Source organism: Myotis davidii, unplaced genomic scaffold, assembly GCF_000327345.1.
Source record: "Myotis davidii unplaced genomic scaffold, ASM32734v1 scaffold317, whole genome shotgun sequence".
NCBI classification, from domain to species: Eukaryota; Metazoa; Chordata; class Mammalia; order Chiroptera; family Vespertilionidae; genus Myotis; species Myotis davidii.
The window spans coordinates 648,627-663,089 of record NW_006288994.1 but is presented as its reverse complement, the minus strand read 5'-3'; the positions used below and the strand labels follow the sequence as shown (position 1 = coordinate 663,089).

General features: G+C 37.9%; 1 protein-coding gene across 1 annotated transcript in view; it reads right to left on the bottom strand.

Annotated features, from left to right (window-relative positions):
• Nucleotides 1-14,463, bottom strand: part of TRIQK (triple QxxK/R motif containing) — a 48,724-nt gene that overhangs the window by 23,536 nt on the left and 10,725 nt on the right. Inside the window, exon 3 of the mRNA XM_006761202.2 lies at nucleotides 9,250-9,408. The gene's annotated coding sequence lies outside the window, so the exon portion shown is untranslated. The remainder of the gene's footprint in view (nucleotides 1-9,249; nucleotides 9,409-14,463) is intronic.

The window sequence follows — 14,463 nt, the reverse complement described above, 5'->3', positions numbered from 1 at the left end:
AGAGTAGGTAAATTTCATAGTCTGTAAACCTCAAGGAACCACATTCCAGTTTGAGATATATCCTTAACCTACTCTTTGTCTCTCTGTCTCTGTTTTTAACCACATTGGCTTCAGATCTTTGACTTCCTCCTGGATGCAACGGATGGGAACTTTAGGATTTCCCTTCTGGGAAGGCAGGAAAGAGGATGTGCATGGCTATTTCATGACAAGAAAGATGGGCTATAGGAAAAGTGTTGGCTACTCAATGAAGTACATGTTCTCTCTTTTGTTTACTGAGCACACTGGACCACATTTTCCAGCTTCCTTTGATGCTAGTTGTGGGCATGTGACTGAGTTTCAGCCAATGAAATATGAGTAAATTAATGTCTGCAACTTATTCATATGCTCCTCATTCATCTGGCTCAAAGGGAGGCGGCCTCCAGAGTGACACTGAAAAAAATGTGATGAAGACGGCAAACATTATATCCTGGATCCTGAGTGACTGCACAGAAAAGGGCTACTCAACCAACTTGTTTTCCTCTTTCATGCTGACCTGAGAACAAGAAATAAACTGTAGCATACGGGCCTCTGTTCTTCTTTGTATCTATTAATTATAGTCAGTAGTATCACCCTAATTAAAACAAACATGTTTAGATGTCTCCATATAAACTGATGTAATTGTCAAGGTATAGTTTTACTAATAAGCATTATTAAGGTTCTCAAATACCAAATGAATTTGAATACATTCAGACCAAACTGTACTGTTCACATATGTATATGGTCACACAGAGCAATGTTAACAATGATCCCACCTAGTACAGTAAAAGGCATCCCCAAATTAATAATTTTTACATATGTATAAGAAAATTATAAACTCAGCAAAAATCCATTTTTCTATTCATAAAAATCTTCACATTTAATATTATGCTAATATTTAAGAATATACAAATGAAGACAAAAGTCAAATTACATTTTCATTCCTCATAAACCATGTAGTTATTAAATACAAGCTAACACGTCCTTAAAATTCCAGAAATGAAACCAGGCCATCACCTAATCCTACTGTCTCACTTTTAATAATTCAGAACATTAAAAATTAATACTGTTAATATAAATACCATAAAAATGTCAAAATATATATTTATTCATATAGAAACTATTTGCATAGTGTTTTGTATTTCTTAATTGTAAAGAGGAGTCATTTTAATTCATTGTGTGGGGCTAAAAAAATATATCACTTCATTTTAAAAGTTAGGATAAATGAATAAAACACAGAAAACATTACTTCCTCTTCAATTTAGTTTTGCTTGTCACCTTTATAGAATAACTTAAATTTTTAAAAATTACTTACACTATCCACTAAAACAGTCACTCACTATTCTTCCTCCAATTCCTTCCTAGTCATTTAAACCAACATCCTACCAGAGATAACATTTAGAGACCAGTATTTTATTGATTCATTACATTTAATAAACAATAAAATAAGGATCCACAGACAATATCTTTTCATCAAAGTAAATTGAATTTTATTTATTTTAAAATGCACTTTAAATAAAAAAATTATACCCCCAAAATCTTAAGAACCTAAATTTTTATAAGGACATACCATTTATGAACAAACACATTTTATATTATGTGAATATTAAAACTTTAAAAGAATTTCAACCTAGGAAATTAATTCAAGAGAAACAAATATTAAATTTTTGTTCCTATTTTTTTTTTAGTGGTTGGTAATCCCTAATCAAAATGTCAAAAATGTAAAATCTTCATCTTGTCTTTAAAATTATTATATTCTATTAGAGGCCTGGTGCAAGAAATTCATGCGGGGGGGGGAGGTAACCGCTGGCCTGCCTCCCTGATCACCCCTAACTGCTCCCCTGACTGCCTGATTGCCCCGAACCACCTCTACCTCCGCCCCCCGCTGCCACAGCTTCATCCGGAAGGTCGTCTGGAAAGTCAGTTGGCTGTCTGGTCTAATTAGCATATTACGCTTTTATTATTAGAGATTCTTTGAGCAAAATGACATTCTACCAAATTTTAAGATGAAAGTGCCTAGAGAATGCAGGCATGCACAAAGGATTCACAATTTATTAGCTACAACAAACAAGAAGTTAGAAAAGAGATACCCATTCATGTGATGGTGACAACTGTCAGTACCTCAGACATCTACAACCTCTAAAATAGTCTGACTTTTCTTTGTTCTTCAAAGCCTTACAGTAATCACCATTCTTTTCTATTGCTGTGATGGTTAGACAGCAAACTCCCGAGAAATCCAGGGAGGCATTAGCACATACAGCCCCAGTTTCTAATAAGACATCTATTTGCATACAGCATCGGCACAATTTAAAATGTGCTCTGATAGATGCGGAAAGGGAATAACAGATTTATATTAGCATGTACAATACCAAGATTGTTTTCACAATTTGATTCCTTGGAGAGGACATCTCATCACCTTCTTTTACAAAGAACACTACATTCCCTGAGGAACTAACTTGCTCTGATAGCTAAAGCAACTAAAATATGAATAAGGAAGTATTTATTATTTATGGACATTGCTGTAGGAATAATTTGACTAAATCATCAGAGATTTTAACATTTTTGAAACTTGATAACATATACTTAAGGAAGAAGGTACTAATTTTATTAAATATCTAAAACTGCATATTAAAATAATTCATAATTTCTTATTTAATTAAAACTTTCTGCTCTTTAGAACTTTTAAGATTAAAAAGTGTTTTTGTTTTGCCCTGGATGGGTGGTTCAGTTTTTTAGAATATCATTTAGATGTTCAGTTTTTTGGAGTATCATCCCAAATACCAAGAGGTTGTATGTTCGATCCCCTGATGGGGCAAATATGGGAGGTAATTGATATTTCTCTCGCATCAATGTTTCTCTCTCTTTCTCAAAATAAATCAATAAACATGTTCTCAGTTGAGGAATAAAAAAAGTGTTTTTGTTTTTAATATGCTTTCTTAAACTGGTTTTGCACATTAAAAAGTTGTTAACACCATTAGTAATCAGGAAAATGCAAATTAAAATTAAAATTTAGGTACCACTACACACACACTAGAATGGTTCAAATGAAGATTAACTATACACAAAATAATTGGGAGGATGTGAAACAACTGACACTCTGATACATTATTACAAAATAATAAAAGAAAAAAATTAAAAATTAAAAAATGGAATTTCCTTATGACCCAGAGATTCCATTTCTGGGAATATATCCAAAGAAGCCAGAAGTGCTGATTCAAGAGAACGTATGCACCCCCATGTTCACTGCAGCATTATTTATAATAGTCAAGATTTGGAAGCAGCCCAAGTGCCCATCAGATGAGTTGATAAAAAAACTGTGGTACATTTAGACAACGGAATTCTACTCAGCCATAAAAAAGAAGGAAATCTTACCTTTTGTGACAGCATGGATGGACCTGGAGAGTATTATGCTAAGGGAAATAAGCCAGTCAGAGAAAGACAAATACCATATGATTTCACTTATATGTGGCATCTAATGAGCAAAATAAACAAAATAGAAACAGATTCATAAATACAGAGAATAATCTGACAGCTTTCAGAAGGAGTTTGGGGGGTTAGATGAAAAAGTAAAGAGGTTAAGCAAAAAGAAAACAAGCGAACATCCTCCTAGACATGGACAGCAGTACGGTGATTACCAGAGGGAAAGGTGGTAAGGAGGTAGCAGAGGGTAAAGGGATATAAATGGTGATTGAAGGAGACCTGACTTTGGGTGGTGAGCACGCAATACAATACCTATATATATAAAACCCTAACGTGCAAATAGACCAAACAGCGGAACAACCGAACAACTGGTTGCTATGACGTGTGCTGACCACCAGGGGGCGTGCGTGGAACATGGCGGGCATCAGCCATGGTGGGATGGTGGAGCAGGTGAGTGGGGCTGCCAGACCAAGGCAGGGCGCCGGTGGCTGTCATCGGGGCAAGCCGCTGGTGGTTACTGAAAATTCTTTGCCCCCACGCGCTGAGGTCCCACCGGGTGTTCGCACCCACTGCCAGCACCCAGCGATGGCCCCAATCGCTCGGCACTGTCAGCAGGTGCAAGCAGTGGCTGCCGGCACCGACCGCCCCTCAGAGCTTCTCCATCTCCCCCTGCTCCTGAGGGACAATCAGGGCAACAGATGCCTCTCGCACCCGCTGTCAGCGACAGTCCTGCTCGCACCTGCTGCTGGCACCAGCCCCAATCACACCTACTGCAGGCAGACAGGACTGGGGGCCATGGCGGGAGGGGCCAGGTGGGGGCATCGAGGATGGGTTGAGACCCGCCCCTGTGCTCACTGCAGCCTCGTGGCCCACAGTTCCTTTCAAGGTACATGGATTCCTGCACTGGGCCCCTCGTACACACATAATGTATTATAGAACTGTACACCTGAAACCTATATGATTTTATTTACCAATGTTACCCCAATAAATTCAATAAAAATGTTAAGAAATTAAACAATAATAAGTGTGGGAAAGAGAACATATTTAAAGAAGTAAAATAAAATAGGGATATCATCCAAGTGGGACTGATCTAATATCAGCACTTTTAATCTAGAGGTCGGAGTCAGAGAAGTCAGAGAAATTCAAAGTGAAAGGGATATGATGCACAAGAGATTCTCTACTGCTGATTGGGGCCACATTGCAAGAAATGTGTATGGCCTGGAAAAGGTTAGTCAGACAAGGAGGGAATGAGGACACCAGTCCTACAACCACAAGGAAATAAATCCAGCCATGAACCTACATGAGCTTAGAAGTGAATTCTTCCAGAGAGCCTTGAACAGCCTGGTTGGCATTTGATTTCAGGTCTGTAAGACCCTGAGCAGAAGACATTATGTTGGCCTACTGATCTATAAACTTAGTGGTTACCACTAAGTTTATGATAATTTGTTATGTGGCAATAGAAGCTAATACACACCTGAAACCTAATGGTAGATTTCATAGATTTAAGCAATATTCTAGTCTTCATGATGACACTGTAAATAATTTAGATGTGAGTGCTAAAAAGCAAAATAAACTTTTAAATAATATTTTTGGTTTCAATTATTAAAAAGGAAAAATATACAAGTCTGATATAATCATATTTCATATTCAGGAAGGTAATATCTGTAAATAGTGAAACTATTTAATTTGACATGCAAGCCATATAAGTTATCTCTACATAAATCCATAATCACATTTATTCACAATAAATCAATATACTTATTATAAAAATACTCGAGAAAATTTGTTATGTGTAGGTACATATACAGAACATGTAAGTACAAAAATAGTATGTGTGTACAGGCACAGACATTCATCCTAGTGCTATCTTGTGGTCAAAGAAATAGCTCCATGCATTAAGATTAGACCATAAAGTATAATTAATTTTCAGTTAAATAATAAAGTTTCTAAAACATATCCGAGAAAAATAGCATCATTTGTGATAAAAAATAGAGGCAAAGAATAGAAAATAAAAAGAAGAAAATTATATCTTATAGTAAATAATCCTATATAATAAAAGCCTAATATGCTAAGTGTCCGGTGGTCTGTTCAACCAATCAAAGTGTAATATACTAATGATATGCTAAGGCTGCTCAACCACTCGCTATGATGTGCACTGACCACCAGGGGGCAGAGAGTTGATCAGTTGACCAGTCATTATCACATGCACTGCCCACCAGGGGGCAGATGCTCCGACCAGTAGGTTAGCTTGCTGCTAGGGTTCAGCCAATCCAGACTGAGCAAGACAGGCCGGACACGCCCTGGAGTCCTCCCTCAGTCCCTCCCCGGCCTCTATCGTGCACCAGTGGGGTCCCTCAGCCTTGCCTGTGCCCTCTCACAATCAGGATCCCTTGGAGGATGTCAGAGAGATGGTTTTGACCCGATCCTGCTCAATGCAGAAGCTGTCCCCTCCTGGTCAGTGCGTTCTCACAAGGGGGAGCACCACTCAGCAAGAAGCTGGGCTCACGGCTGGTGAGTGCAGCGGCGGTGGTGGGAGCCTCTCCGCCTCCACAGTAGCACTAAGGATGTCCGACTGCTGGCTTAGGCCCACTCCCCACAGGAAGCAGGCCTATGCCATCAGTTGGACATCCCCCAAGGGCTCCTGGACTGTGAGAGGGTGCAGGCCAGGCTTAGGGACACCCCCTCACCTAGTGCACGAATTTCGTGCACCAGGCCTCTAGTGTAATTATATAAGAGAACAGAAAATGTTAATTTCCCAATGTAACAGATGCTCAAGGAAGAATGAAAATGACTAAATTATCAAAATGGAAAATTAGAAAGTGGTTTATTCAATAACATAGGCTAACTCTTAATGAAAATCTCCTGCATACCTAGAATACACTGATAAAATGAAAATGATGAGTAAATTATTTCTCAAGTGTGATATATCTAGGAAATAGCTCAGTGAGAAAACAGCATACAAACAGAAAAATTCACAGACAGAAGCAAAAGAAAAACTGTTTACACTTTATTCACATGAAAAATCAAACATCACTCTTTCACATTCTAATAATCCCCACCTCCCCAGCTACAGAAAGAAAAACAAGCCATGGCTTTAATATAATATTTTTTTCCAACCTAAAACAGCTGCAAAACAATAAATCTTGTTGGAGATAAGCCTGTTATAAATATCAACACTCCCTTTAAATAAGGGAGTCCAGTTTTCATACCATCTGCCTCTTTTTAAAAGGGAAAACATAGGAAAATCATAAACCAGGACATTGTTTGAAATAAGGCATTTAAAAATGAATGCAGTCAAAAGGCTGTGAATGACTCTGAGCCCCTGTCTTTGAAACTGTCCTGTTTACCTCAGATCAGAAAGTGGGATTTCATGGAAGTAAACAGCTCTTACTCCATGTAAAACCTGCCTGAAGTAATGAACAAAGACCAGAAAGAGTATTCTCTGTAATGTGCCACACACACCACTGTTGACTTTTTAACTACAATTGTGTGACTTTTCTTATATCCGCTTTTTCCAAAACTTTATTACAGCCCATTCAAATATGCTCATGTCACTGTATTTAAGTACAAAAAGATTGTTACTAACAGAACTGGACTCTTCTGTTAGTACAGGTTCTATCTTCGGCAAAAATCATTCCATGCCTCACTCAACGAAGTGGTTCTAATACTCGAGTTTGGATTTTATCTTAAAACCTTCTTTCTTCTTTTGCCCTTGATTATTTTTCATTCTTTGTTAACGACCTTGTGATTGAACATTTTAATTTTTTCTCTACTACATCATTACTACTTCAGTAATTAAGTCCATAAACCATATTCATTATTCAACTCCTAAAAGCATTCACCAATAAAAACACACACACATACACACAAAAAAAAACAAAAGTGGATTAATGCGAGATGGGTTATCCAAGTAGAGGTGTTCAGGCTAGTACACTAGCTATGCCCACATAAAGGAATATGCAGTATGGTGACACTCCCGTAGCTTAAAGAAAGAGCAAGAAGCATAAGGTAGAGAAAAACAGCATCCTCTATTTTAAACATAAATGTAAATGTTTAGTCCATTTTCTCAATTCCAGTGGCAGGACTCTGAAAAGCTACTGAAACAAAGGCATGCAGGGAGCCTGGGCATATTTCATCCTCCTTCCCCTGCCTCTTTTTCTCACTCACACACAAAGACACACCTCTATATTGCAAACAAACAAACAAAACAAAAAAATTAAATCACTTAATCATGAGCATTTGCAGTTATTTTAAAGGGCTAAGACTGCATTTAAGTGTGTCCTTCATAGGAAAAATATGTCCTAAGACATTTTTTAAATTTAATTTCATTCTATTTTAACTATGGACGACCTAGGCCTGTAAATATAAATATAAATATATAAATATATATATAGACATATATATATACACACACACACACAAATACATATATATATGTTATTTTACAAATGATAAATGACATTTAATTGCTTTCTTGGAATGCTGAAACTTCAGTGTATGAAGGAGGAAAGAAGATTTCTTCAACGTAATAGTCAATAATATTTAATCTCAAATTAATTATTTAAAATAACCATTTCACAGCAATCAATATTTCATCTTTTTTGTAATTTGATGTAGGCACTACAAATGACTGAACAATTAGATTATCGGTGTTACAACAGAAAAGCAATTTACCTTAGACCTATCAACTATTAGTTTAAAAGTAAAAGGCTTTTTTTCATATTACATTTAGTCTACTGTTTATTTTCTAACTTCCTTCCACTAGAATGTAGTAACAAGGAACAGGGATCTTTGTTTCATTCACAGAAGAATCCAAACAATATGGCATATAGTAGATACTCAATTTTTAGTAAATATTCTCCATAAGACAGTTAACTTAAACATCCATGTGATGCTTATTACAAAAAATAAAAACAATATGAGTTTTAAAATATTACCATAAATTTTCTTTTATGAGAATATGAGCCTAATTAACTCCTTTCCTTTCTGGTTCTGTCACTTTTTATTTTTTTGTTTTTTTTTTATTAAATTTATTGGGGTAACATTGGTTAATAAGATTATATAGGTTTCTTACTTTTTTAATATATTTCACTGCTTTTTTACAGAGAGGAAGGGAGAGGGATAGAGAGTGGGAGATATATATATATAAACATCAATGAGAGAGAAACATCGATCAGCTGCCTCCTGCACTCCGCCTACTGGGGATGTGCCTGCAACCAAGGTACATGCCCTTGACCGGAATCGAACCTAGGACCCTTCAGTCTGCAGGCCAACGCTCTATCCACTGAGCCAAACCGGTTAGGGCTATATAGGTTTCTATAATACATTTCTAACAATAATATGCATACTGCATTGTGTGCCCACCACCCAAAGTCAAATCATCTTCTTTATCATACATCTGACCCCTTTACCCTTTAGTACACCACCTCCCTTCCGTCTGGCAACCATCATACTGTCTGTGCCCATGAGTTCTTGTTTGTTTTTCTTGTTTACTCATTTGTTGCTTTCAGGTTTAGAGCCACAAGAGTGAAATTTGATGGTTCTTACATTTTGGTTCTGATTTATTTTGCTTAGCATGATATTCCCAAGATCCATCCATGTTGTCACAAATGGCAGTATTTCATCTTTTCTTATGGCCAAAGACGACAAAATAACACAAGTAAAATCATTTTTACACTGTTATACTGCTTTTCATAAGAAAACACAACATTCTGAAGCCAGAAGCAAACAAACCAAAACAAGAAAAACGAAGTCAAATAAGACAAACCACAAGTCAAACAACCTTCCGCCAAACATTAAAGCAAATACACACACCTTGCGTTGTGTTCTTGACACCGCCAGGTCTGAGCTGTGGAAAGCTGCCAGGGCTAAGGTGTTTCCAAAGGCAAGACTTTTACCGAGGAAGCTGTGCTCCCATTCCTCGCAAATTCAACTCCAGATACCAGTAATAATACTCTTAGTTGCCTTCTCTTACTGGAATTCAAAATATAACATCAACATTAAATGGATCATCTGCAGTTCCCTAATTGTCCACAAAATAGAATCACTGTGATAGCATTTTCCAAAAGCTCTTTTCAGGTGTGCTATTCTGTTCTATGTTCAATTGGATCAAGTTCCTACGGCCAGAAATACTTGGAAAATGTTGCCTAATATGCCCCTTTTTTCACAAGACACACTTTCATAAAAAGGCTTTGAGCTGTGCTATAAGAGAAAACCCTATTTAAATGTATGTAATCCAGTGTGTCCCAAATTTACTTAAGCGAAGACCCCTTTCTACTGTAATAAATAGTAATGTTATTTTTGCACATTATACTTTACGAACGGTACACTGTATAGCAAATATCTGAAAGGTAGTGAAAGATGCTTCCACATAAAATAAGGTGAATATGAATGTATAGAGACCGATACAAATTGATTTTCTGTATTGCAAGGTGTACAGAGTTGACCTATAAAAATAACAATATTTATTCAAACATAAACTTTTCAGTATATGTTAATTTTTAACTAAATGTTCATTTAAAGAGCAACAAAGAAAACAATCAAATAATGTATGATTTACTCATTTTTGTTCAATGAATATTTACTAAATAACTATCATGTGCCAGCCACGAAATTGTTTCTTGTTTATGCTACATCTGCTCTCATCTAGTTGAATATCAAATTTAAATGGTTTCAAACACTATGTAATAATAATAATAATACCAACTCAAAACATAACCCCAAGTATTTGAAAGCACAAGTTTTACTCATTCTAATCATACCATTAAATAATCGCTTATCATTTGTAGACTAATATTAAATAGTGATAATAAACCAGGTCAAGCATCATAATATAAAAGCAGTCTTCTTTTAAAAATGTGCTGCAAAACAATGAAGTTGAACTCCTACTTCACAGCATCTACAAAATTTAGCACAAAAAATCAACTCAAAAAAAAAATCAGAGACCTACATGCAAAGGCTGAACACAATAAATGCTTAGAAGCAAATACAGTAGTAAAATCTCATGACCTGAGGTTAGGCAATAGTTTATTAGACACAACACAAGCTCCTATCATTTATCAAACTGTTCCCACCTTTTGATTCAACAAAACAGTATTAGTTAAACCTCCCAGTACAGAGTTTAACATTTCAAAAGTAAGAGGTAAGCTAAGAAATCACATTTTCTTTTTCATGAAAACATACATCTACCTCTATTGTTGTAAATAGACATAACATTTCTATTGTATACGAGAGGATTACATGTATGTAATATGGATAAGAAAAACTTGGCTCTAAGGCTCTACGATCCTTATCTGTTAAGTAAGAAGTATCCTGAGGATATCAGATATGATAAAATGTGTATTACTATTTTCAATTATCATTTTAGCCATTCTGAAAGAATAACAATAACTATATTCTACGCAGCATGTTCACTGAGACCTTCACACTTAGAGCCAAATCTACTGATATCAAAAACATGGAGATATCTATATCTATATCTATCTATCTATCTATCTACATATATATATATATTTTCTCTTCCTCTCTGAAAAAAGAAAAAAGAAAAGAAAAAAAAAGGACATGTTTGGTCCCAACCGCCCAGGAAGCAGAGGGGAGAGAGAAAGAGGGAGAGATGGAGAGAGAGAGAGAGAGAGAGAGAGAGAGAGAGAGAGAGAGACTGACTAGGGGGGGAAAAACTAGCTTCGTGTTTCTACATGAAGGAACTTCCACTAGAAGTGTGGTCCTTAACAGAGATGTTTTTGGCCTTGAAGTAGGAGAAAATTCTTTGAGCTGGTGGATCTCAACATAAATCAACATAAATATTTAGCATCCCTAAACTGCAGGGTCTCAAAGCCAGTAAAGTGTTTTGAAGACAATGTTATCATTTAAGATCACCTCCACATATTTCAAATGGCCCAGAGGTATCACCCAGGATGGAAAGCTGGAGCAGCCTTGGCGTCCACTCCTTATTCACAGCTTCCCAACAAGAATGATCAGACTGGTGGCAGAAATCCATTGGTCCATATTATTCCAATAGGTAGAGATTATAAACCTGTAAACACTAAAGGTTTGCTCGCTCGCCCCCCCCCCTCCCGCCTCCCCATATCCCCCACTCCCAGCCCCGACAATTCAGAGCCAAACTCTAGGTGAGTGTATCTATTCTGCACAACGAAATTTCCTCTCAGCTGGACTCAAGTCTAGGTTCTGAGAAAGGGAGCGGAAGCAGTAGAGGGCAGGAGTTACTAGTTCACCCATTTAAACAATAAGCCCAATGGGCTCTTTGGCAACAAAACCGATATGGCAAACTCCACCTGTTTGTTCACAAACCCAAGAGAAGAAAAGAGCTATAGTTACTAATCCCCTAAAAACTGTAATTCTCTCATCTATTTGTCCCTATTCCAATTTCTCCACCGGAAATGAAGTGAGTAAAGAAAGGAATAGTTAAATATTTGGTAAAAACAAGACAACAGGCCCAAAATGGGGTTACTCATGCTAAGCCCCACACCACCAAAGCAAGACAAATACAAGTCCAGCTCTCCCAGAAATGGAATCTTAAACCCTCTTATCAGGAATCACCTGATCAGCACTAACTAGTTAGGTAATCTGCCTGAGAGGCCCCTGCCAGATCCCAAAGGAGAGTAACTTGCAATTACCAACCCACGTGTTGGCCAGTACAAATCCCTTGTTCCCACTCCCCTCTACGCTGAAGGTTCTCATTTTGTACAGCACCTTAGAGCTCCTTTCCTATCTGCAGACTGAATGCTGCCCAAGTCAAACCAATTTTTGCTCAAATAAGCTCTCAAAATTTTCAATATGTCTCAGTTTATCTTTTAACAAACTAAACCATTTGGATTATGTGTTAAAAAAAACAATTATTTAGTGACATATTTACTGATGCCCACTTTTATTGATAAAGCTGGATAAAGGAACTTCAGCAAAGAAAAAAAAACTATTTTTAGTCTTCTATTTTAAAACAGAAATCAGGAAAAGAGCCACACTGGAACCATCCCTAATATGTTTTTAGGCACAGGAAATTAAAATGCTATGTAAGATTGTTCACTTAAATTTAAGAAAAGAGTTTTAGGAGTCAGGTAAGGATATTCCAGTGGCAAATACTAAATGTAACCAACTTTCCTTTGTCCAGAATGGACTTTGATTTAAGAGAAAATTTATGTATTTAATGTTTACTTCAAAAATACAATTTAATGTTTTCCCAAAGTATTTGATACATTCTCTCTTCACTTCCTTAAATATAGAAATATGGTTTCAGAGAATGATCAAAGGGCATTTTGGAATAAAATACAGCTGACATGGTTTTGAAAGACAGTAACAATTTCTTGAACATTGGTAGTTCCTGTTTGTTAAATGTTTGTTTTTTGCTTTGTTTTTTAATCCTCAGCCGAGGATATTTTTCCATTCATTTTTAGAGAGAGTGGAAGAGACATAAATATCGATGTGAGAGAAACACATCGATTGGTTGCCTCCTGCACGAGCCTTGACCAGGGCCCGGGTCCGGGAGGAGCCTAAGCTCTATCCACTGAGCCAAACCAGCCAGGGCTGTTAAATGTTTTTAAAAAAGAAACAGAAAACACACTGGGGATTGGCTGAAGACCTTGAACTAAGATAAACTATGGTAGAGAAAAAATACCCAATTCTGCTCCTGGCTATGTAGCTTTGGACATAAGTTACCCAGTCTCTCTGTGGGGTAAAGGAAAGAGTAATTTCCTTATGTCTTAAGAACTTGATAGAAAACACATGTTCTTAATCTAGCTTCCACTTACTCTTCAAATTGTGTCTAAGAGTGGAGTCACTAGCTTTCCTTGGCATCTCAAAGTGGTGTACGTTACTGAAAAGACCATTCATCACTGGATTACAAAGTACTCTTTTCCAAAACTTTCGGGGTATGCATATTCTTGAATAAAAAAACTAGTGACGTCAAGGGGGGAAAGGTGCCATGCGGAACATTCCTGGTGCTCCCTAACCAGAACCAATCAACAATGGTGGGATGAGTGGGTTTCTCCCCATTTCTAAACAACTCCAAGATGAAGTTGGAGAAATGCTATGAGCAGGTGGATCACAATCGCGTGTGTTTACACATTCAGATCATACAGACTAATGGAGAGGTTAAACGTGTAATCAATAACACTTTACATCTGTAGATGATTGCTTTGAAGCTACTTTCACAACCAATTGTCCCCCTTACACCTTAGGAACCAGGGGCACACAAGCATCCTCACTTGATCGAGAACCATCGTGTGCTTTCTGGCCCGAGGACCGACATTCCCTAACCCGGCCAGCTTCCTGCTCTGGGCCACCGTCCTTCCCGGTGTCAACACGCTGTCAAGGCTTCCTTCTTGGAGATGCATCCAGGAAGCCGAGCAGAAGGAAACAGAAGCAGACTTTTAGCTCCTTTGTTCTCTCTCGGGAATGTTTGTTCTGCCGAACCGGGTGGGGCCAGGTGACGCGAGCAAAGAAGAGGTAGTTATTTGTGGTTACCATCTCAAAGTTAATCATTTAATACGGGCCAATGAAGCTACTATCACCCCTCCCCACAGCAGGAACCGAAAGGGAGATCACACATATATTGTCCACGAATGCATTGCCTCAACTTCCCGAAAAGCTCTTTGACACAAAGGGGCTGCAGCAAGAAAAAGAATTCCGGAGAATAGAAACCAGACCTACTCTGCTCCTGGTCCTAGTCACCCACGTGGGCACCAACACCCTGTGGGCTCAGGAGTTCATCCAGCACCCGGAAAAGACACCCCTGAACCCCATCATCACCCCCTACACCCCCATAAAACCACCTCTCGCTACCTACAGCTCTTCTCTGCACAGGTCTTGGTCGGCAGATACTTGTTGATTAAGAAGGGAAGGCGGGGAGGAGTGTGGAGGGGCGTGAAATGGCAAAAGAAGGCCTTTGAGCTTGAACTCTAGACCCCAGAGAACGGAAAAATAAAATAAACCGACGCCAATGACCCGACAGCACAAAGGAGCCCGCCGGCCGGCCTGGGGAGGTGGGCGGGGCCGGGCTGTCAGAGCCCAGCAGGC